The sequence below is a fragment of the Panthera onca genome, chromosome F1, assembly GCF_046562875.1.
Source record: "Panthera onca isolate mPanOnc1 chromosome F1, mPanOnc1 haplotype 2, whole genome shotgun sequence".
Taxonomy (NCBI): domain Eukaryota; kingdom Metazoa; phylum Chordata; class Mammalia; order Carnivora; family Felidae; genus Panthera; species Panthera onca.
This window is the reverse complement of record NC_138355.1, coordinates 2,960,099-2,986,664: the sequence shown is the minus strand read 5'-3', so window position 1 is coordinate 2,986,664 and position 26,566 is coordinate 2,960,099. Positions and strand designations below refer to the sequence as shown.

The 26,566-nt window shown below is 37.9% G+C and overlaps 1 protein-coding gene and 2 pseudogenes across 1 annotated transcript in view; 2 read left to right on the top strand and 1 right to left on the bottom strand.

Moving 5' to 3' along the window:
• LOC132676859 (uncharacterized) overlaps positions 1–26,566 on the top strand; it is a 349,918-nt gene that overhangs the window by 168,646 nt on the left and 154,706 nt on the right. The gene's annotated exons all lie outside the window — the stretch shown is intronic.
• Positions 1–26,566, bottom strand: part of LOC132677176 (ankyrin repeat domain-containing protein 26-like) — a 161,001-nt pseudogene that overhangs the window by 27,760 nt on the left and 106,675 nt on the right.
• Positions 10,313–13,046, top strand: LOC132686894 (endoplasmic reticulum disulfide reductase DNAJC10-like; annotated as a pseudogene).

Sequence of the window (26,566 nt, the reverse complement as noted above, 5' to 3'; positions counted from 1 at the left end):
TTTAATTTTTGATACAGAGCACGAGTCTGAGTGGCGCAGAACGTGAGGGACCCAACGGATCCAACGCAGGCTCTGCTGACAGCAGAAAGCCCGATGCAGGGCTCCATCTCAAGAACATGGAGATCATGACCTGAGCCAAAGGCAGACTCTGATAGGACTGGAGCCAGCCAGGCACCCCTCAATTTAGTATTTCATTTCTTAGCATATATTTAGAGTGAAAGCTTTGTTATACCAATGTTTCCAAGAAGAATTTATTGATACGGTATAAAGCACTTAATTTTATCAGAAAAGCTGTTAAGTTAAAATATTTTCAATTTATACAAGGATAAGTACCACACGTATCAATTATTACTATCCCTTAAATTTATACTTAGGAAGACGAAATTACCTGTCATGAAAAAAAACATAAAAATGACAAATAAAGGACTGAATTGTTCTTCACAGGCTAGATGACAAGTGTCAAGAGAGTTAAAGCTAATGGGAGTTAGAACAGTCAGAGAAAGTTCATTGTAAAGGAGACTGTGAGCCAAGTCTGAATAACACAGGTTTACTCAAGAGGAAGAGAAACTAAAAAGACAGTAAGGACAGCATGACGAACGGCTGAGAGATGGTGAAATCAACCCAAATAACTCAGAGCATAAAATCTGATGGCAGAGACATTAAAAACGGAGGTCCACACAAGGACTACGTGAATGTTCATAAGCAGCAGTATTAATAGGAAAGAAGTGGACACAACCTAAATATCCATCAACTGATGAATGAACAAGGGCTTTAGCCCACAAGGGAGTACTCTTTGACAAAAATAAATGAAGCACTGATATAAGTTGTAACCAACACAGAAGAACCCAGAACACATTAAGTGAAGCTAGCTAGTCCCAAGGGACCACAAATTGTGTGACTCCATTTATATGAAATATTCACAAGAGGCAACGCCATTGAGAGACCAAGTAGTCTCAGGTGGTTGCCTGAGGCGGGGGGGCAACGGGTAACGGTTTCCTTTCAGGGTGAGGAAAACATTCTACTTGATGGCAGTGATGGTTGCACGGGTGTACACAGAGACAGTGAAATGTGAGTGGCAAATGGGTGACTTTTATAGTATGCGTTTTTTACCTCAAAAAACCTTTAAAAAAACCCAATGGCAGGACACAGAGAATGTTCTTAATTCTCGCCTTTTGGGCGTCCATAGTACACATGATCTGAATATTTCTGTGCTTTGACAATATGTCTTAAAGGCAAAGAAAATGAGGAAATGCCGAAGTTCAAGTGGTTTGTTAAGTGATATTTCTGTACAAGTCATCCTGAGATCAATACGCATTCTTCCCAAAAGGGAAGATGAGAACTAAGACAATTATCTGAAACATTCCATTAAACATTATCTTATGATTTGATCCAGCTCGCCTCATCATGGTAATAGAGATATCATTAAAAAGATTGTTTAGTAGGGGCAAAAGTCTCTTGGGCACCCGGGTGGCTACTTCAGTTAAGTGTCCAATTCTTGCTTTCAGCTCAGGTCATGATCTCACGGTTCATGAGACTGAACTTCACATTGGCTCTACACTGACAGCATGGCGCCTGCTTGGCATTCTCTCTCCTCTCTCTGCCCCTCCCCTGTTAACATGCACGCACACACTCTCCCTCACTCTTTCTCTCTCAAAATAAACTGTCACAAAAATTTTAAAGAAAGAACGAAAAAAGTCTCTCAATTTCTGTGAGGAAGGATACAAAAGCCTCAACTTTCCTAAGAGTAAGTATTATAAGAAAACAATGTATAACACCAATAGGAGAAGGAGAGGCAGAAGTTTACGAAATAAATGCAATGTAAAGATACTAAAATCATAATAAATTTATAATGAAAATACCAAAGAAAGCGGTCCATGGAAATTGGTATCCTAAAACACTTTATATCATTTAACGAGCTATAAGTTAGGTGGTGACAGGTTACATTTACTACATACCAGACTTCTGATTTGACCTAATTTCTTCTTGAGATCCCGTGTTTCATCTTCTAGAAGAATTTATGATGTAACTTCTGGGGAAACCTCTGACATAGACTGTTTCTTCAGAGTATCAGCCAGTTCTTGTTGAAGTTGTCTCACAACTACCTAATAAGACATTTCTGTTACAGATTTTCTAAACCATCTTATTATTAAATTATGTTAAGAGACAACTCTTACGTACTTTGAGAAATATCAACACATACATCAATTCACCGTCTTTTTGTAACACATACACAATTTTGTTCACTGAATTCAAAAACACAAAAGATGTTTTCTCCCTGCCTAGTTCTTATTTTTTATGGTGTCTTTCCAGTCTTAACATGACAATTTCATCCTGCAACATGTGGTTTTTATGCAACCGATCTTGTGTTTTCTCATGATTATCAGAAAGCTAAGTAAAACCAAGCACATTTTCAGATAACACTCAATAAAATGGCATTATCATGATTTTCTTTGAAATGAAAGTATCATCTATGTTTCAACAATGAAAAGGTTGCAGGGGGTGCCAGGGTGGTTCAGTTGGGTAAGTGTCTGACTCTTGATTTTGGCTCAGGGAATGATCTCACATTCTGTGGGTTCAAGCACCACATCAGGCTCTGTGCTGACAGTCAGGAGCCTGCTCAGGATTCTCGCTCTCCCTCTCCCTGCCCCTCCTCTGCTTGCATTCTCTCTCTCACTCTCTCTCTAATGAATAAAGAAACATAAAAAGAAAGAAAGGTAGGAAGGAAGGTTACAGTAAGTGAATATCCAACTGGAAAAAAATACAGTTGGCTCCAAATCTCACATTTTATACAAGCATAAGTTCCCAAAAGTTCAGAACTTTAACTTAACATAATGAAGGCATGAAATTAAAAAAGAATTGGTGAGAAAAGTGTTCAGAATCTCAGAATTGGAAAAGCCTTTCTCTGATTTACAACCAGAAGGCCTAAAATAAAAGATTAATACATCTGACTACACTTAAAAATTTAGTTTACAGTAGATATCGAACAAGCTACCCCACAGTAAAATCCTTAGCTCTGCATATACTCGGACAGATTAATTTTCCCAAAATTCTTCTTTCCTGAGAATATTTCATAGATATCTACTTTGCTACCATTTCTATAGTCAGTTATAAGAATTATATCTATTGATAACTGACAAATCTAGGCACTGTACTATAATAGAAACACTTCTACATACATCAATGAACTCAGTTGATTATCACAATTCTAAAATGGAGAGATTAAAACGGTGAGCTGCAGGACTCTCCCCAGGTCTTCTCACTCCACAACTAGTGCTCTTGCACCAACCACTGCCACTTCTCTAGTGTAAATACACAAGTGCGAAAGAAGTCTTGTATTTCAAAATACTCATAGGAAATAAGGTGAAATTTATACATCTCTTAGAATACCATGAGATTATTTACTGCTGCAATAACTTGTATTTCTTCTTCATGTGATAACAGTAACAAATATAAAAGAGGGGAAATACACTCAAACATTTTATTAGGATTAAAATACCTATCAATATATTATCATTAAGTATATATCACAGCATAACATTGTTATCAAAAGTTCCTTGTAATGAAATAGGATGCTTCTTGAAGCAAAACTGTTACTTTTCTTAAAAGTAGGAGACTTGATACCGAAAATATGATCAGGGAACTGGCTACACTCGTCCTCCTGTCCATTAGCGAAGTGTTCAACTAACCTATTAATATATCAAGGCAGTGAAGTAACTGTTCAAAACCAAAACACATGTTGCTAGTAGAAATAGTTTTGAGATTAGGGAAAGCTCATCAATTCCTACAGAAAGTAATAAAAGCCTCTCCTTTGGATGAGGATATTATGAATGTCACTAGTTGTTGCAGAAAAATGCATTTAATCAAGAATATTATTTTATCCAGTGAAGCAAAAATGCCACCATCCCCATGCCCCTCCGCAAAATATATGTGCTTTTAAAATCCTCTATAGTTTCCATGATGAACAGAGTTCAGTTTCATATAAACATATATATTTATACACACACACGGAGTAAAAGTAATAACTAAAACATAGAATATATACAAATACATACACACATGAACTTCAAAATAACTAAAGAAGATACCTTAGAATTAGTTTTCTTATGAGCCATTTCTACCTCCTTTTGCTTGTAAAGGTGATTGTTTAGACTTCCATCTTGTAAGACTCTGGCCTTCTGATCTGGAGAAAGTTGCCACTGAGTGTCATTGCGCTCTTCTACAACCTGGAGACACATTTCATTATGATTCTGGTCTCATACCGTTAAAAAAAAAGTTCAAAAATTGAAGAGGAGAACTTTAAAAAATGTTCAAAAGAACATGATCCCATGTTTAAATTTATTTTAAACCTAAATAATATATATTGAGTCAAAGGGATATTATAAAATATATATGTATTGCACTATGTAATATTGATGGAAATACAGTTTTTATCAAAATCTGATTTACGTGATTTTTTGTGGCCTTAATTTCCATGTTTAGCGTTCTAAGAGCGAGTTGAACTTGTTTTCTTTCAACTTCTTTCTTATAATAGTCTTCGTTTCTCCTTAACTTTTCCCTAATATTTTCATATAACATATAAGGATTTATCTTTCTTCTTCTTTTTCTTGTTTTAAGGTATATCTGCAATTACATGTGCTTCTTTTATTTTTTTAATTCCTTTTTTTAACATTTATTTACTTTTTAAGACATAGGTAGAGAGAAAGTATGAACGGGGGAGGCACAGAGTGAGAGGGAGACACAGAATCGGAAGCAGGCTCCAGGCTCTGAGCCATCAGCCCAGAGCCCGACGGTGGGCTCGAACTCACGGACCCCGAGATCGTGACCTGAGCTGAAGTCGGATGCTCAACCTACTGAGCCACCCAGGCACCCCTACATGTGCTTCTTTTAAAATTTCAAAAAAAGTTCATTTTATGATCTGGTTCCACAAATGTTGGCTTATTATTCAAATGAAAAATTACTATGTTCTCCAATTGTTTTCCTTGTAGGGATCATGTTTTTAACTTGTCACTTTAATCTCTTCCAAACCATATACACAGTTGAAAAAAGCCAGGAGAAAGCATTATGCAACTTAGTTTTAGTCAGTAATAACTCTGATAGATGTTGTAGGAAAGGAAGTTTGAAATTATTCAGGAAAGTTAGAGTTGAAAATTATCCCCTTTCCCACAGGTATAATTATTCTTCCATAGGACAGATAATTCAGTTTCTCATTAAAAGGAGAAGTTGCTGTTTATAAGCAAGTTTATCAATTTCCTGGAAATAAAATTTCCACTTGAAACCTTACAGGTACCTCCAAAAATGATGTGCAGTGTAAGAGAGCATCTGTGGATGTTGTTTCCACAACATACACGTGCACTGTCATCCAAGACTATGCTGACAAGTCTAATATCTGTTGCCTATAATTTTTGTTTCTTCTTCCACAACACTTGCAACTTACCTTGTTGAGGGTGATTACCTACTTTACGAATCACTTAAACGTCCCTTTTAGAACAACACAGGATACGTATTGATTAAGTAAACAATAGAGTAATATGACCTTTCAGCATACACTCTTGAATTAAATGTTATGACAGAGATGTTGAAAAAACTTATCAGTAATCACTTTCCGTATTACTTTTTTTAATGTTTATTCATTTTTGAGAGAGAAAGGGAGAGCCCATGCAAACGAAGGAGGGACAGAGAAAGAGAAAGAGGGAGGCAGAAAATCCGAAGTGGGCTCTGCACTGACAACACTCGATGTGGGGCTCAAACTCACGAACCATGAGATCATGACCTGAACCAAAGTCGGACGCTTGACTGACTGAGCCACCCAGGCGCCCCCAGTTTACATTGTTTAAATTTTTTATTGAGAGAGAGATGACACAAGTGAGCGAGGTCAGAGAGAGAGCAAGAGAGACAGAATCCCACGAGGGGCAGACAGACAGGGAGAGACAGTGAGAGAAGAGGAGCTCACCCGAAGTGGCGCTCGTGCTCACCTAAAGCCGGGCTCGAGCCCACCCAAAGCAAGGCTCAAACTCACGAGATCATCACCTGAGCCGAAGCCAGATGCTTAACCAACTGAGCCACCCAGGCACCCCCACTTTACCTTTTAACCTCTGCATGTTAAGAAGCAAACGGATCTATTTAGGGGAATTTTACTGTCTTGAGAAAATTGACCATTTTATAATCTGTTGGTAGATACACAAAGTAATATAAAATTTCCTGAGAACAATTTAAAAAATATGGATCAAAGACGTTTTTTAAAATTTTTATACTTTAACCAGATTATATTATATTGAAGAATTGATTCCAAGGAAGTAACCAGGCATGTAGAAACAGTTTTATATAAAAGACATTCCTGACAGCATTAATTAAAATACTGAAAGATGAAAAACAAGCAGAATTCAATCTCTTCAATAATGATGTTTCTTGGACTATGGTGGACTTTTATATGGCCGTTAAAATTGTGATTTGGAATACACATTAAATTATTATAAGTATTCACTGTTAAGAACTTGCTGTGTTATTTCCAAGAATCGCACACCTCACAACACTAAACAAGTATAATTTCCAGGAAAATCCCATAAGGTAAGTCAGCAATTACAAAATTTTCCCTACACATCTGTAGTATAAAAGGAAACAGTTGAAACATTTCCTTCAAGCCAAGATGCTATACCTCAAACAGCAGAATTCACGTTCCCATTCCACTTTTTGATGCTCTAACCGTGATATCATGTCTTTGGCTTCTCGTAGCTCGTTTTGTAGTGCACTAACCATTTTTTCCATTTTTGTCATTTTTCCCATAAGAAGTTTACAGTGATTTTTTGTTAAGTTTCCTTAATTACTAATAAGAAACATGTATATCTTGGATTTTCAAGAAGCCAGCATAATCGGCATCAGAGAAGAAACAGAAATAAAATAAATGAGTACTTTTTGCATATACAGGCCTGTGCATCTTCAATTCACTCATTCACACATTGAATAAATATATAACTTCAATGGAAGATGTTACACTCAGCTCTACAGGTACAATAGAGAAGACCCCTGGCTCTCGATTAGCTTAAAGTCTACTGAAGGAGAAAGACTGACTCAAATGGTAATTCTAAATTCAGATAGTTCCTATTAGAAGACAGAGTTCTGTGATCATAACTTGATCTAGATTGGGCCCAAGGAAGATAGATGTCCCTGAGGAGGAGATAACTATACTGAGGAATGAAGGATGAGCAGGAGACAATTAAGCAAAGGAGGAAGACAAGCACTCTAGACAGTCTAGAGCATGTGCCGAAGTTCCACTGTAATCTGCTTCTGGCCAAGGTGGGGTAACACGTACTGATTGATCTTCCTACCTGAAGCAAGCAAAAACAAAACAGACAAAATACAATTTTAACATGATTTTCAAGACGCAGAACTTCAATGAAGGAACATGATCCCTGAAAACAAAACACGTTTGCCTAACACGTATGCCCAAGCTCACTGCCTTGAGAGAGTTTTCAGGCTACGACACAGGAGACAAATTATTTAAGTAGATTTCATCAGACTCCTTGATTCGAGGAAGCAAAACTGAGAGTCTGGTGAAGTCAAGGCAGATAGATGACAGGTCAGCATCCAGGAGACGAGAAAGCAGGACACAGAAAGAACCCTGGGCATCTGCACAGGGTCCCCTTTGGCTATTCGGCAGAATAACAACCAGTGCATACATGGAAGGAAGTCATAAAGGGAAAAAAATCTGAAAAGAGTAGAGGAAACACTGCCTGCTGCTCCCACAGCACGAGGGACAGTATCTATTCACATTAGCTAAGATAGAAAAACTCATAATTGGCCTTAGGCTGATCACCACTCTGGATTCATCCAATAATTCGTAAGAGCAAGACCAAAGGATCCAACTTTTTGTAAGTAACTTATCTCCAAACAAATCATGAAGAGATAACTAGAGGCATAGAAGCTATTGTTTTAAAAACAAAATTGCACTTACAGAGATGTAAATTATGTTAACCATGAATAATACGATTGGTAGGAATAAACACATATTAGACATCACAAAACAAAAGACTGAAGTTTAACATTGGAAACCCGGGAGAAAACTTCAACTGGGAAATATACAATTGCCCAAAGAGGCAGGGAAGGGACAGGAAAAAAAAATGGCCCAAATCTTCCTAAACTTCATGAAAACTATAATCCCACTGACCCAGGAAGGATCTGTCTAGAAAAGAAGAAATGGAAGTCAACTCTTGTAATTTTCCTAAACTATATACAATGTGGTATAACCTGACTGGAAGGGAGACTGTGATGCTGAAGCCATAGACTATAAACCCTAAACCAACCACTAAAGCAGCAAAATTGAAAAGTTCTAGCTAGGAAGCCTAAATAAATAAGTGAATAAATGAATACATGAATAAATGAATACATTAATAAATAAATAAATGGATAAAACTGTATCATAAAAATTACTCGATTAAAAGAAAGCGGAAAAAGAAGAGAACGGGAACAAGGAGCAGACAGGGCAAATGCAAATCAAACAGCATGATGACAAATTAAAATCCACTATCTCAAAAATCACAGTAAATGAAAACGGTCTAAAAGCCTCAACTAAAACGCAGACTGTCAGAATGGATAAAAAAGGAAGACTCAACTATATGCCACCTATACAAAATGGACTTTAAATGTCAAGACAGAAATTTGTTCGAAAGACAGAAATATGATATACCACACTAACACTTGACCAAAGAAGGCTGAGCTAGAGTGGCTATATGAACACCAGACAAAACAGTTTCAAGCAAAAAATTATTACCAGCAATAAACAAAAGGTCTTCGTATAATCATAAAAGGGTCAATTAAGAGCAATTTTAAATGTTCATGTATCTGTTAATAGCTTCAAAGTACATGAAGCAAAAACTGATAGAACTGAAAAGAGAAATAGGCAAATTCACAATTATAGTCTGGTATTTCAATAGGCTCAACATCAGCAAGGACATAGTAGACTTGGCCGCCACTATTCTTCTCAAGGATCTATGGAACACTTACCAAAAAAGACTATGTTCTGGGTCAAAAATAAATCTTAATAAAAGGAAGAAGTCAAGAGGCCTGAAGTCATAATAGTTTGTTCCCTGACCACAAATCAATCAAATCAGAAATCGAGCACAAAAATATCTCTGGAAAATACTCAACTATTTGTGAACTACAGAACACATCGAAATATCCCCTGAGTCAAGAAGTAATGAAAAAAGAAAAAAAAAATTAGAAAGGATTCTGGACTGAATGAAAATGAAAACATAATAGAATTTGTAGAGTCCTGCTTTAGTAGCACTCACATGAAGACTGATAGCACTGAATGTATACGTTAAAAAAGAAGAGGGAAGTGCGGTGCTCCTTGCTGCCTTTGTGGCTCCTCCCCAGCTTCCCGATTACCCCGCCCTGCCCCGCCCCACCCTGGCAGTGGCTGGAGAGCAGGTGCTTTGTTTACAGGCATACAGCAGGCACTTAGCTGGGTGGGGGTGGGGTCCGCCACCTGCCGGGAATTGAAGGCGACCCCCCCTAGTCTGAGCTGGGCATGGGCCGGGCACCGGGCTCTGCTGGAGCAGGAGGCGGTGACGGTGGCAGAGGCATGGCCCTCTGGAAGGGAGAGCCCAATGCCTGTGAACCTGTCTCCCCTCCCTTCCTCTCCGACCCTGCCATGAGTTGTGTGTTCTAGCTCCCCATCTTTTTCTCTCTACCTACATCACCACCCTTCTTCTGACTTCTCTTCCCAGCTTCTTGTGACCCTTTCTCTCACTTAAGCCTCAGTTACTCAGGCTCTTTTCACCCTAGTCCTGCCGGAGACTTCATATGCCAGCAGTCTCTTTCCTGGGATGTCCCCATCATTCCCCTCTCCCCTCATCCTATTCTGGGCTGATGGCAGCTAGAAATCTTTCCTATTGCGTTTACCTGCAGTTTCCACCTGGCCCTGAAGCTTGGCGCAGATCAATTCCACCACACCCACGCTGAGAACGACCCCTAGGAGAACCACTTGTCCCATGGTGGTATTGGACAATGTGTTCTCGATTTTCCTCTGGTTGCTTATTTTAGTCTGAATATTTGTTACTCTCCATTGCTATACTTTACAAACGTATGTTTTGGTTGCATGACAAGGAGTTAGAAATGAGCCAGAGACCATTCGCAGGTAAAGAGATTTACACATTTAGGATTAAAGGAAGAAAGGAGAAACAGAATGTTAAGAAGTTTAGATTCCTCAAAGTGTTTTGATATCTTTTGTGATCTGAGGAAGTGGGGATTACTGACCCTACACAGATTGACATTTTGGGAGAAAATTTCATGATGCTTGATTCGCTCTTGGAGTAACATGAACACAAGTTCTCAAACTTGCATATTCTCTCATTTGGAACCAGCTGTATATCTGAATGTTCACTTTCATCAGAACTTGTATCAGAGAAAGAAGGGGGTCTGGTTCAACGAAAATGACTACGTCCGGGACCTGAAAAGGGTAATTCTGTTTCCTAATAATGTATATGGCCGTTTTAGTGGGCACAGATCAGGGTTTTTACAGTTTACTTGGAGTATCCAGCACTGCGAGCAGCAGAGATAAGACAAACATTCACGAAGTTGGCATTGAAGCTACATCCTGATAAAAAACAAAAAACTATAAACAAAAACGAATAATTCGGGGTGCCTGGGTGGTTCAGTCTGTTGAGCGTCCAACTTCCGCTCGCTCGGGTCATGATCTCGCAGGTCGTGTGTTAGAACCCCACGTCGGAATCTGGGTTGATGGTTCGCAGCCAGGGGCCTGCTTTGGATTCTGTGTCTCCCTCTCTCTGCCCCTAACCCATTTGCATTCCATCTCTGTCTCTCTCAGTAAATAAACACTAAATAAATAAATAAATAACCAACCAACCAACCAACCTACCAACCAAATGAATAATCCTAACGTACAGAGTGATTTTCAAAAATAAGTAGAGCATATGAAGTACTCAAAGATGAAGATCTGTAGGAAAATTATGACAAATACGGAGAAAAGAAACTTGCAGATGATCCAGAAGGTGGCCCGTATGAAAGCTGGGATTATGATCGTTATGATTTTGGTATTTATGATGATGATCCTAAAGCATGACACTGGATAGAAGAGAATTGCATGCTGCTGTTCATTCTGGAGAACTGTAGTTTGTGAACTTTTACTCCCCAGGATGTTCACACTGCCATGAATTAGCTCCCACATGGAGAGACTGTGCTAAAGAAGTAGATGGATTACTTCGAATTGGTGCTGTTAACTGTGGTGATGATAGAATGCTTTGCCGAATAAAAGGAGTCAACGGATCTCCCAGCCTCTTCCTTTTTAGGTCTGGAACGGCCACAGTGAAATATCACAGGGACAGATCAAAGGAAAGTTTGGTGAGTTTTGCCATGCAGCGCGTTAGAAACACAGTGATGGAATTATGGACAGGAAATTGTGTTCACTCCATAGAAACTGCTTTTGCTGCTGGTATTGACCAGCTGATCACTTTTTGTTGCAAAGGAGGAGATTGTTTAACTTCATAGACACGACTCAGGCTCAGGGGCATGTTGGATGGTCTGGTTAATGTAGGATGGATGGACTGTGCCACCCAGGACAAACTTTGTAAAAGTCTGGATATTATGACAAGTACCACTGCCTATTTTCCTCTGGAACCACATTAAATAACAGAGAGAAAAGCAGCGTTTTGTCCCTTAATTCATTGGATGCTCGAAAAATATATTTGGAAATCGTGCATAGTCTTCCAGATTTTGAGCTACTTTTGGCAAATACACTAACGGATCGATTTGCTCATCATCAGTGGCTCTTATCATTTAGTTTCGGAAAACATGAAAATCGAAATGATCCTGAGTTGAGGGAACTAAAAACTCTACTCAAAAGTGAACATATTCAAGTTGTCAAGCTGACTGTCCCTCTGCACCAGACATCTGTAGTATTCTCTCCTTATTTCAGCCATGTCTAGCAGTATTTAAATGACAAGGAACCAAAGAATATGAAATTCATCATGGAAAGAAGATACTTTATGATATACTACCCTTTGCCAAAGAAAGTGGTAATTCTCATGTTGTCACAATTGGACCTCAAAATATTCCTGCCGATGACAGGAACCGTGGCTTGTTGATTTGTTTGTGCCATGGTGTCCACCATGTCAAGCTTTATTGCCAGAGTTACAAAAAGCATCAAAGCATCTGTGTGCTCAGCTTAAGTTTGGTACACTAGATGGTACAGTTCACGAGGGACCCTGTAACACATATAACATTCAGGCGGATTCAACAACAGTGATATTCAACAAATCCGAGGTTCATGAATAAGAAGGACACCACTCTGCTGAACAACAGATCTTGGAATTCATAGAGGATCCTAGGAGCCTACAGTGACCTCCCTGACACCCACCACTTTCAATGAACTAGTTAAACAAAGAAACCATGAAGAAGTCTGGATGGTTGACTTCTACTCCCATGGTGTCATCCATGTCAAGTCCTAATGCCAGAATGGAAAAGAATGGCCTGGACACTAACTGGACAGTTACTTTTGGCAGTATAGACTGCCAAAAGTATCATTCTTTTTGTGCCCAACCAAGTGCTCAGAGATACCCTGAGATAAGATTCCCCCCCCCCTCAAAAACCAAATAAATCTTTTCAGTATCACAGTTACAATGGCTAGAAGAGAGATTTGGGGTCTGGGATTTCTACCTCAAGCATCCACAAATCTAATGCTTCAGACGTTCGATGAAAAAGTTATACAAGGGAAAAATGACTGGGTGATTGAATTTTATGCTCCTTGGTGTGGACCTTGCCAAAATTTTTCTCTAGAGTTTAAGCTCTTGGCTAGGATGATGAAAGGAAAAGTGAAAGGTGGAAAAATAGACTGTCAGGCTTAGGCTCAAACATGCCAGAAAGCTGGCATCAGAGTCTATCCGACTTTTAAATGTTATCCCTATGAAAAAGCAAAGGGAAACATTTGGGGAGAGCAAATAGATGCTAGAGATGCAAAAGTAATCGCTGCCTTACTAAATGAAAAATTGAAAAATCTCCACACTCGTAGAGAGAGAGATAAGGATGAAATTTAATGATGTGAAGATGAAGAAAAAAGAGAAAAGGAATTCTAACACATGACATCAGAGGATCATCTTTGTATGATGTCTCTACATTCTGGGTCAGAATAAAGGAACAATATCTCGGAACTGTAATTGCACCATCTGAATTCTGTACGACATTGGTATAAATGAAGGGTCTGCAAGCTTTTTTTGTAAAAAGCCAAACTGTAAATATTTTAAGCTTTGTAGACCATGTACTTTTGTCACATATTACTTTGTTTTTGCTTTGTTTACAACGCTTTAAAAAATATAAAACTTTTCTTAGCTCAGAGCCATACACACACAAGCCAAGCCACATTCAGTCCATGGGCCATAGATTGCTTACCCCTGGAAATGATACTAAAACTGCCTGGCTCAAACAGGAGCCTGCTCTGCCATGTACATACATGTCTAGGGTCTATTCCTTAAAGTTTTGTGGCTGGCCCCAAAGGAAATAACTGGGTATTTATTTACCTGTCTTAAAAGTTGTGTGAAATGGATTGTGGCCATAGTTTCATTAACCCCCCCCCCCACACACACACACACAATATGGCAGATAACCTATTTCGTGGTGTATTATAGTAAAGAGATATTCTTTTTTCTTTCTAAAGGTTGAAGAACTGATTTTAATTTTTCACAATTGAGAAAAATTTTGGTAAATTAATGCCAATAGATTTCTACAGCATCTAGAAAAAGAAGAAGAAGAAGGAGGTGGAGGAGGAGGAGGGAAGGAGGAGAAGCAGAAGAGTAGGAGGAGATGGAAAGAGGAGGAGGAAGAGGACAGAGGAGGAGAAGGAAGGAAGAAGAGGAAGAGGAAGAGTAGTGAAGAGGAGAGCGAGATGGAGAGGGAAAGATGGGAGAAGAAGAAGAAGAAAAGGAGGAGGAAAGAGGAAAGGGAAGAGGAGAGATGGAGGAGAGGCAGAGGGAGACAGAGCAGGAAAGGAAGAAGAAGAAAAAGAAGAAGGAGGAGGAGGAGAAGGATAAAAAGAGGAGGAGAAAGAAGAAGGAGGGGGGAATGAGAGGGAATAAGAAGAAGAAGAGGAAGAAGAAAGGTCTGAAATCTATGACATTGGGTTCCACCTTTTGAAACTAGAAAAGGAAAACAAATTAAACCCACACCAAGCAGAAGAAAGGAACTAATAAAACTCAAAGACATTAAATCACATGAAAGAAAGCAGAAAAACGATAGAGAATAATCAATGAAACCAAATTCTTTCAGAAGGTGAAAAAAGGGATTAATTTCTAACAAGACTTATCCCAAAATGAAGAGAAACAAGGGAAGTATTAACAATATAAAAGAGATTAGTAATGTAACTAACATTACTGGAGATTCACAGATACTAAAAAATTAACAAAGTAATATTATGAAATTTATATAATTAATTTGACAACTCAGATGCAGTGGGTAAATCCCGTAAAAGACAGAAATTATCAAAGCTCAATCAAGAATAAAGGGTGCCTGGCTGGCTCAGTTGGTAGAGCATGTGACTCTTGATCTCTGGATTGTGAGTTCAAGCCCCATGTTGGGTGTAAAGATTACTGAAATGAAATGAAATGAAATGAAATGAAGTGAAGTGAAATGAAATGAAGTGAAATTAAATAAAAAAAAATAAAATAAAATAAAGGAAAAAAAGAACCGATAAGCTAACTAAATCTATATGTATAAAAGAAACTACAGTCTTAAAGATCTTTCCACAGAAAACAATTCCAGGGCCAAGGGGCTACACTAGTAAATTCATCCATTTTAGGGAGAAATGTTATCTATTCTACACAAAGTCTTCCCCCAAAATGGAGAGGAGAAATATTTCTCACCTCATTCTATAAGGCTAGCATTACCTGAAACCAAAACAAGACAAAGATACTATAAGAAAGAAAATTCTGTCATAATCATGGGAGTACAATTTCTGAAGAAACCATCCACAAATCAAGTCTAACACTACATTAAAGAGGGGGTGTCAACATGGCAGAGAAGTAGGGGGATGTGTAATTAACGCATCCCTCAAACACAGCAGTGAGGCAAGAAGATGTGGAAATCTAGGAATCCAGGCTACGGAGTGACATAAACATCTCCAGGGGCCGCCCATAGGGACAACTTGCCAGGTCATGGAGATTTTTAATCTATTCTTTCTGCACCTCTTCTGTATCTCCTTATTTTCCTCTCTCTCTCTTCACTGCCTGGATTAAGTTGTATAGTTTCTCTGACTCTCTGCCTGGTCAATTTTTTGTCTTCTTCTCTTTTCCTTTGCCCCTGTCATTTCCCCCTTTGTATGGGAGAAGGCATCTTCCATCACCCCCCCCCCCCAACTGTTTAAATTCTTTTCCAAGGTTAAATTATGAACAAATCTAAGCACACCTGCTGGAATGACCAACCCACCAATATGAGTAGGGAAATAAAGCAACCAGAGTCACAACAGAGAGCATGAAACACACTCCAAAGACACCTGTTGAAGGGCCAGGCCCTGGAGAGTGCTCACAGATGCAGGACACATGACAACTAGGAAAACACATAAAGTACCGAACACTGATGAAATGTAAGAATTCTCAAAAGAAACTCCAGGAAGAAATGAGAGCTAGAGAATTGCTCAAAACGATATAAACAATATCGGTTCAAGAATTTAGAATAATTGTTGTAAGATTAAAAGCTGAGCTTACAAAAAAACATAGAAGACAGCAGAGAATCTATTGCTGCAGGGATCAAGGAACTAAGAAATTGTCACAGCAATTAAGAAATACTGTAAATAAGATGCAAAATAAACTAGATGCAGTAACAGCAAAGATGGAGGAAACAGAGGGGAGAATAAGTGACATAGAAGATGAAATTATGGAAAATGACGAAGCCAAGAAAAAGGGTGATAAGAAAATATTAGACCATGAGGGGAGTATTAGAAAACTAAGTGATTCGATGAAATGTAATAATATCCGGATTATAAGACTTCCAGCGTAAGAGAGAGATAGAAAAAGGGTAGAAAGTTTACTTGAACAAATTATAGGTGAGAACCTCCCTAATCTGGAGAAGGAAGCAGACATCCAAATCCAGAAGGCACAGACAACTCTCTTCAGATTCAACAATAGGTCTTCTCCACAGCATATCATAGTGAAGCTGGCAAGTTACAAAGAGAAAAGAGAATTCTGAAAGCAGCAAGGGACAAACGGGCCTTAACCTACAAAGGTAGACACATATGGGTAGTAGCAGACCAGCCAGCTGAAACTTGGCAGGCCAGGAGGTGATGGTAGGAAAAAGTCCATGTGATGAATAGGAAAATATGCAGCTAAGAATGCTTTCTCCAGCAAGGATGTCATTCAGAATAGAGGGAGAGATAGGCTTTCCCAGAAAAACAAAAACTACAAGAGCTCATGACCCCTAAACCAGCCCTGCAGGAGATCCTAAGGAGACTCTGTGAGTGGAATGTTGTCAAGGCTACAAAGGACCAGAAACATCACCACAAGCATGAAAGCTCCAGACAACACAATGACATGAAATCCATATCTTTAAATAATCACTCTGAATGTGAAGGGACTAGATGCCCTTATCAAAACACATAGGGTATCTGAATGGATTAAAAAACAAACAAAATCCATCTATATGCTGTCTACAAGAGACTTATTTGAGACATGAGGACACCATTAGATTGAAGGTTAGGGGATATAGTAGCATGTATTATGCTACTGGAAGTCAAAAGAAAGCTGGGGTAGCCATACTTAGATCAGACAAATGAGATTTTAACATAAAGTCTCTAACAAGAAATGGCGAAGGGCATTATATCATAATTAAGGGATCTATCCATCAAGAAGAGCTAAAAATTGTAAATGTTGGTGCTCCCAACTTGAGAGCCCCCAAATATATACCTTGATTAATCACAAACATAAGCAATCTTATTTATAATCATATGGAAATTGTAGGGGACTTTAATACTCCCTAACAACAATGGACAGATCACCTAGGCACAAAATCGGTAAACAAAGGCCCTGAATGATACGCTGGACCAGATGGATTTGACAGATCTATTCAGATATTTCATCCAGCAGCAGCAGAATACACATTCTTCTCTAGTCTACGTGGAACATTCTCCAAAACAGATCATACAGTGGGTCACAAAACAGCCCTCCATAAATATAAAAGAACAGAGATCATACCATGCGTATTTTCATTCACAACTCTATGAAAATTGAAATCAAACAAAAGAAAAAGTTTGGGAAGCCTCTAAATGCAAGGAGGTTAAAGAACATCATATTGGAGAAAGAATGGGCCAAACAGATGATGAAAGGAAAAATTAGAAAAAATATATGCAGGCAAATGAAAATGAAAACATGACAGTCCAACCCCTTCGGGATGCAGCAAAGGCAGCCCTAAAAGGAAAACACATTGCCATCCAGGCCTTTCTCAAGAAATAAGAACAATCTGAAATACAAAATCGAACATCACACCTAAAGAAACTAGAAGAACAGCAAAGAAACCCTACAGCCACTAGAAGAAATAAGAAAGATTAGAGCAGAAATAAACACTATAGATTCCAAAAGAAAAACCCCAAAAAACAAACAAAAAAATAGTAGAACAGATCAATGAATCTAAGAGTTGTTTTTTTTTAAAGAATAAATAAACTTGATAAGCCCCTAGCCAGCTTTCTCAAAAAGAAAAGAGAATCCAAATAGATAAAATCATGAATGAAAAAGGAGAGGTCACAATCAACACCACAGAAATACATTTATTAGAGAATACTACGAAAATGAATATGCCAACAAACTGGACAACCTGGAAGAAATGGACACATACCTAGACAACTACACATTACAGAAACTCAAATGTGAAGAAATAGAAAATTTGAACAGACCCATAACCAGAGAAGAAATTCGATCAGTTATCAAAAATCTCCCAAGAAATATGATTCCTGGGCCAGAAGTCTTCCCACGGGAATTCTACCAGATATTTAAAGCAGAGTTAATACCGATTCTTTTCCAGCTGTTGAACAATGGAAAAGCTTCCAGACTCTTTCTATGAAGCTAGCATTACCTTGATTCCAAACACAGAGACCCCACTAAAAAGGAGAATGACAGGCCAATATTCCTGATGAACATGGATGCCAAAATTCTTAACAAGATCCTAGCAAATCCAATTCGGTAGTATATGAAAGAATTCTTCACCATGATCAAGTGGGATTCATTCCTGGGCTACAGGGCTGGTTCAATATTCGCAAATCAATCAAAATGATACATCACATTAATAGAAGAAAGGATATGATCATTCATATGATCCTGTCAATCATTACAGAAAAAAAACATTTGACAAAATACAGCATCCTTTGTTAATAAGAAACCCTCAAGAAAGTTGGGATACAAGGAACATACCTTAACATCATAAAAGCCATATATGAGAAGCCTGCTGCGAATATCCTCAATGGGGAGAAACAGAGAACTTCCCCCCTACCCTGCCCGCCGAAGATAAGGAACACGAAAGGGACGTCCATTCTCACCAGTGTTATTGAACATAGTGTTGGAAGGCCTAGCCTCAGCAATCACACAACAAAATGAAATAAAACACATCCAAATTGGCAAAGAAGAAGTTAAACTTACACTTTTCGCAGATGGCATGATACTCTACATGGAAAACCCGAAAGACTCCACCAAAAAGCTGCTCCAACTGATACATGAATTCAGCGAAGTCACAGGATACAAAATCAACACACAGAAATTGATTGCACTTCTATATACCAATAATGAAGCCACAGAAAGAGAAATCAAGAAACCGAGCTCATTTACTATTACACCAAGAACCATAAAATACCTCGGAATCAACCTGACCAAAGCTATAAGAGTTTTGTATCCTGAAAACTATAGAAAACATATCAAAGAAATTAAAGAAGACACAAAGAGATGGAAAAACATTCCATGCTCATGGACTGGAAGAAGAAATATTGTGAAAATGTCGATAACGACCCAAAGCAATCTACACATTCAGTGCAATCCCAATCAAGGTTGCACCAGTATTCTCAGAGCTAGAACAAACAATCCTACAATTTGTATGGAACCACAAAAGATCCCAGATAGCCAAAGTAATGTTGAAAAAGAAAACCAAAGCTGGAGGAATCACAATCTCAGACGTTAGCCTCTACTACAAAGCTGCAATCATCAAGGGAGTATACTATCGGCACAAAAAGAGACGCAAAGGCGAATGGAATAGAGAATATAGAAATGGACCCACAAATGTATGGCCAAATAAACCTTGGCAAAGCAGGTAAGAGTATCCAATGGGAAAAAGATAGGCTCTTTAGCAAATGGTGCTGGGAGGGCTGGACAGCAACATGCGGAAGAATGAAACAGGACAAGTTTCTTACACCGTGCATAAACTCAAAATGGATGAAAGACCTCAATGTGAGAGAGGAAACCATCAAAACCCTGGAGGAGAACACAGGCCACAACCTCTTTGGCCTTGGCTACAGCAACTTCTACTCAACACACCTCCGAAGGCAAAGGACGTAAAAGCAAAACTGGACTCTTGGGACCTCATCAAGGTAGAAAGCTTCTGCACTTCAAAGGAAACAATCCACAAAATTAAAAGGCACCAACGGAATGGGAGAAGATATCTGCACATGACATATTAGATAAAGGATTAGTACCCATACTCTAGAAAGAATTGGCCAAACTCAACACCCTAAAAACAATCCAGGGAAGAATTGGGCAGAAGACATGAATAGACACTTTTCCAAAGAAGACATCCAGATTGCCAACAGGCACATGAAAGGATGTTCAACGTCGCTCATCAGGGAAATACAAATCAAAACCACATTGGGATACCACCTCACACCGGTCAGAGTAGATAAAATTAACAATTCAGGGAACAGACATTGGTCAGGATGTGCAGAAATGCGAACTCTCTTGCACTGTCAGTGGGAATGCATGGTTGGTGCCGCTGCTCCAGAAAACAGTGTGGAGGTTCCTCAAAAAATTAAAAATAGAATTACCCTACAACCCAGCAATTGCACTACTAGGCGTATATCCAAGGGATACAGGAGTGCTGATTCATAGGGGCACATGTGCCCCAAAGTTTATACTATCAAGAATCACCAAATTATGGAAAGAACCCAAATGTCCATCAACTGATGAATGGGTAAAGATGTGGTTTATATATACAATAGATATTACTTGGCAATGAGACAGAATGAAATCGTGCCATTTGCAACGACATGGATGGAACTGGAGGGTAGTATGTGAGGTGAAATCAGTCAGAGAAAAACATATCATATATTTTCACTCAAATGTGGATTTTGAGAAACTTAACAGAAGAACATGGGGGAATAGAAGGGGGGAAATAGTTTCAAACAGATAGGGAGTTAAACCATAAGAAACTCTTAAATACAGGGAACAGACTGAAGGTTCATGGAGGGGTGGAGGAAAGGGGAGAATAGGTGATGGGCATTGAGGAGGGCACTTGTTGGGATGAGCACTGGGTGTGGTATGTAAGTAATGAATCATGGGAATATACTCCCAAAGCCAAGAGCACAATGAATACACTGTATGTTAACTAACTTGATAATAAATTGTATTTAATTAATTAATTAGTTAATTAAACTACAGCCATGTGTGTATGTGGGGAGGGGAATCTAACAATACACTAAGAGATAATTTGTTGTTAACAAATGGGGTTTATCCCAGAAATGCAGAGTTGGTTTAAGTTTCAAAAACCAATTAGTGTTATTCACCATATTAACAAACTTTTAAAAAAGAAAATTATATGATCATCTCCGTAGATAAGATAAGTTCCTTGTCAAAATTCAACATCCATTCCAGATAAAAACTTTTGGCAATCCTGGAATACAAGGGAACTTCAAAATGATTTAAAACAAAACAAAACAAAACAAGTCATGATAACTCTACAACTAACGTTGTATATAATGGTGAAAAACTGAATGCATTTCCTATAAGATCAGGAAGAAGACAAGAATGACATTCACTGAATGACTTTTTTTGTTCAGCACTATACTAGCAGTTCTAATCAGGGCAAACAAGATAAAGCAACAAAGGACATCCAGATAGAAAATGAAGTGAAACTGTCTCTATTAGCAACGACATGGTCACAAAATAGAAGTTGGCAAACTCCAACCTGTGGGCCACGTTACTTGTTTTGGTAAATTAAATTTTATCAAAATACAGCCATGTCCATTAATTTATGCAGTATCTATTGGCTGCTCTTATAGTACAATGGCAAAGCTGATTAGTTGTGACAGAGAATGTATTGGCTACAAGTCCACAGTATTTACCATTGTTAGTAAAATAGTAGTTAAAAATGAATTTTTATGACTTTTGCTTATATAGAAAATTTGAAAGAATTAAGAAAAATGCTACTAGAATTAATAAATGAATTTACCATGGCACATGGATCTCTCAGTCGGTTGAATGTCTGTCTCTTGGTTTCAGCTCAGGCTATGATCCCAGCGTCATGGGATGGAGCCCCAATGTCAGGCTCGCACTGAGCATGGAGACTTCTTAAGATTCTCTCTCTCTCTCTCTCTTTCTCTCTCTCGATCTCTCTCTCTCTCTGCCCCTCTCCCCTGCTCATGTACTCTCTCTAATATTAAATATATCTATACATATAAATTTATCAAGGTTGGAGGATACAGAATCTTTACACAAAAATCAACTGTATTTCTATATATTAGCTATAAAGAATCAATAATTAAAATTTCGGGGCATCTGGGTGGCTCAGTTGGTTAAGCACTGGGCCGGGCTCAGGTCATGATCTCACCGTTGGTGAGTTCAAGCCCCACGTCGGGCTCTGTACTGACAGCTTGGAGCCTGGAGCCTGCTTCAGATTCTGTCTACCTCTCTCTCCTCCCCTCCCCAAGTCATGCTCTGTCTCTCTCTCAAGAGTAAACATTAAAAAAAATTAAATTTAAGATATATTAAAAAAACAATCACAGTTAATATCATAAAAGACAGAAAGACCTATACATTAAACACTACAAAATATTACTGAGAAAATTTTAAAAGGCCTATATCAAGGGAGAGATATATACTCTGTTCAGGGGTTAAAAGATTCAATATTGTCAAGAAGTCAATTCTCCCCAAATAAATCTGTAGATTCAACATAATCTAAACTTAAATTCCAGAAGACCACCAGAGTTGGTTTTTGTTTGTTTGTTTGTTTTAAGAAACAGACAAACTGAATCTAAAATTCACGTGGAAATGCAAAGGATCCAGAGTAGCGGAAGAACACTGAAAAGAACAGAGCAGGACGACAAACACTACCTGATTTCAAAAATCCTTATAAACTGGCAGTGATTAAAACAGCATAATATTGGTACAAAGATGGACAAAGAGATCAATGAGACAGAATAGAACCCATACTTAAACCCTCACATATGTGGCCAACTGATTATGACAAAGGAACAATGGCATAAAGTGGAGAAAACACAGCCTTTTCAATAAATGGTGCTGGAACAACTAGATATCCATATGCAAAAGAATGAACTTGTGTCCATACTCTGTATCGCAAATAAAAAAGAATATAAAATGGGTCATAGATCTAAATGTAAGACCTAAAACTATAAAACTTCTAAAAGAAAGCATGAGATAAAAGCTTTGTGACCTTGTGCTATGCAAATATTTCTCAGATATGAAAACCAAAAGCAACAATCATACAAGAACAAATGAATGTGTAAACTGGACTTCACCAAAAAGAAAAACTACTCTTCAAAAACACTGTTGAGACAAGGAAAAGTCACAGAGTGGGAGAAGAAAAACCTTGCAAAAAAAAGAGAGGTGAGAAAGGAACTGTACCTAGCTCTTTCCACCATCTTTCTGTGCCACCATCATGATGCATGTGAATGTCGTGGCAGATGCTCCCCAAAGCATAACAATACTGAAAAGAGAAGCAAGCTCCAGGTTCTTACTAGGCCATGCTCCAAAGACATTGTCCATTTTCTAACTGTGATGATGAAGCATGGTTACACTGGTGAATTTAAAATCATTGATGATCACAGAGTTGGGAAAATTGTGAAACTCACAGGCAGGTTAAGCAAGCATGGAGTGACTGGCCCCAGAATTGATGGACAATGCAAAGATCTAGAAAAATGGCAGAATAATCTGCTCAGTTTTGTTTCATTATACTGACTACAGTCATGGACCATGAAGAAGCAAGATGAAAACACACAGAAGGGGAAATCCTGGGATTCTTTTTCTAGGGATGTAATACATATGTGCAAATAAAATGCCTCAGTGGAAACAACAACCACAAAAAAAAAAGAAAGCAAAATAAGAAGGAACTGTGTCTAGATTATACAAAGAATTCTGAAAACTCAACAACTAAGAACACAAACGAACAAATTTTTAAAACAACCAAAGATTTGGACAATTCAAAGAAGATACACAGATGGCAAACAAGCACATGAAAATATGCTCACCATCATCCGTTATTAGGGAAATGTATATTGAAACCATAATGAGATATATACTAAATATCCATCTGAATGGCTAGGATTTAAAAAGCTGACAATACTAAGTGTTCATGAATATGTATGTAGGAATTGGTGCTGACACAGACTGCTGGTGGGAATGGAAAACCATACTACTCCTTTAGAAAACAATTTGGCAGCTTCATAATAAGGGAATATAAAGGGACATGAGATTTTTAAGGGTGATGAATATGTTAACTGTCTGGATTATGGTTATCGTTTCATACGTGTAAACATATGTCAAAACTATCAAATGACACACTTCATATATGTGCAGTTTACCTAACTAAAGCTGTTGGAAACAAAAAGCTCTTTCACAGGAAGAACGTCTAAAACATTGGATAAGACACAGACGGAAAGAAGGATGTAAAACCATACAAGATGAAGCCAGAGGACTGTGGCCTTTAACCTAATAGCAATGAGAAGTAATAGCTATGCTTTAAGCAAGGGGGTACCATGATGAAAGACACATTTTTTAAAACATATACTAATTATGGTTGCAGTGTAGACCAAGGTCCTGGGAGGTAGAACGGCAGGGAAAACAGTCCTGAGGTTATTTCATTCATCTAGGAGAAAAATAATGACCTGACCTGGGTGTAGGCACAGAACAGAAGCAGAGTTAACAAACACATTAGATGTGCCATTCCCACTAAGAAAGGTACAGTAGAAATGATGACTCTTTGGCTGAGAGGATACAATAGTGCTCCTTTTATTTTAATATAAAACATATTTCTGAGATGAGCAGCTCTATAATACAGCAGTGCTCTATGGTGCAGTAGTAGGCAAGGTGTGCACATATTACTACAGCACTATACGTAAAAAGGCTTCCTACCTTTACAATCCATGCCAAGTTGTTCAATCAGCAACATGAAATTCTTAGAGTAAGGCAACTCACAATGCTCTGAAGCTGTTTCAGATGACTGAATGAAGTCGACAAGGTCATCCATAGAGGTAATTTGCTTTTTGACCTACCAATGAATAATACCATTTCAAGATGTCCCCGAAATATTTATAAAATATACTAGGTGTAGAGAAGTGATAAATAGCCATCTTTTTATAAAAGCAAAAACAGGGGCACCTGAGTGGCTCAGTCGGTTGAGCATCCGACTCCATTTTGGCTCAGGTCATGACCTCAGGGTTCCTGAGTTTGAGTCCCACGTTGACCTCCACAAGGACAGCATGGAGCCTGCTAGGGATTCTCTCTCCCCCTCTCCCTCGGCCCCTCCCCCACTTGTGCGTGCTCTCTCTCAAAATACATTTTAAAAATAAGTGAATGAACATTTAAAAGCGAAACCACAGAGACTTTTTAAAAGAACGGATTTTTATCAAAAAGACACTGTTATCCATAGCTAGTATTTCTAAGTAACTTTTTCACAGCAAATGTCTCTACAACAAAGGAAGATTTTCTATTTTTTCACTACATCTTTCATAAAGTAATTTTTTGCCACTGAACAGTATTCCTAACAAATATGTATCAAAATGATATAATAAAATAAAAATAAAATAAATAATAAATAAAATAAAATTACATTGTCTCTTTTGCTTACCTTGTTCTTTTTCTTAGAAATTTTCTTTGCAGGTCTAAAAAAACCCAACAATTCTTTTCAGGCAAATATTAAATACTTAAAATACAAAGCCTATCTAAACCTATTGTTTCTAATATAAAATCTCTGCATTTGAAACTAATTTTCTACAAAGGGGATTAAACAACAGAGTAACATTAAACCATATCGAAAACATACTACTGCTAATATTAACAAAGGATTAGGTGTATCCAGTTCTAGTATATGTGTTGCTGAAGCAAGCACAACAAAGTACTAACGTTAGGTAAAGACTAACAAAAGCAAAGGAAAATCCTAATGCTACTAGCATTATTTGATAGGAATGATACCATTGTTTGTGTTGTTGTCATTTTACTAAAAATAAGCTTTTACTGGCACTAAAACCTACTTGGAAAGTGCAAGTTAACTCCCTATATGAAAAACCCCTTTTTAACAATCATGATATTAACGTGTTGAAGACTCACTAGGCAGCTACTCTCTAGGCATTACTATGAGCCCTTTACATGTCTTCAAGGTATTTGAAGCCCCACAACAATACTATGAAGTAGGTTATTATATTAGGTATTTTACACAGGAAGAAAATGAGGCACAGAAAGTCGAAGTGACTTGCCCAAGAAGCCCTCGTCGCTGGCCAAGAACAGACCCTGAATTCAAACCCAGGAATGTGCCTTCAAAGCAGGTGTTTTATACCATGTGGTTAAAGTAATACTCCAGTGTTTCTAACTAATATGACAGCAAATGAATCTATATTATGATTCGATTTCTAGCTATAGTGATACATAACAATTTCTGAATCTTACACATTTTTTAAGAGACTTTATACTTGGCAAGATGGGAAATCTACTTTCAATAAACTAAAGATTTGCTTCTTCTAGAGAAGTTCCTCAACAGGCATTCATTCATTCATTCATTCCACTGTTTATTCCCACATTCAACACATACTTATTGAGCATACAATCTGTGTCAATGGCACTGTTGGTACAGGAAGCATGGTTTTTGTAATTTAGAGCTCTCTAGTCCAAAAGGAATAATCTATTATAAATATATATATACACTTGCATACATACATATATATTTTTAAATCTGCATATTCAATTGTATGAGAATACCCCATTGTGGAACCAATTCAGAATAAACCAACTTCTTGCACAAAATCACATGAATAAGAGTACTAAAGACAATTACTATAATCTTTAAAAGATAATGTAATACAATCAACAAACTTCCTAATGTTTGGAAAAGCAAACATTATTAAATTAATCATGTCTATCTCTATTGATCATTTTCAACAGAATACACACTCTAAAAGCTCCCATCTTAAAATAAAAAGAGAAAGAAAATGCCTTTGCAATTCACATTCTTTTTCAGTTATCATCCATTTCTCTATTACCTTTCCCAATTAAAATGCTCTAAGGAGTTGTTTACAGTTACTCATCTTCCATGCTTCCATGGTGACTACTGAAACTGCTCCTTGACAAAGTCACTTACCCTCATCATAACTTTTCAA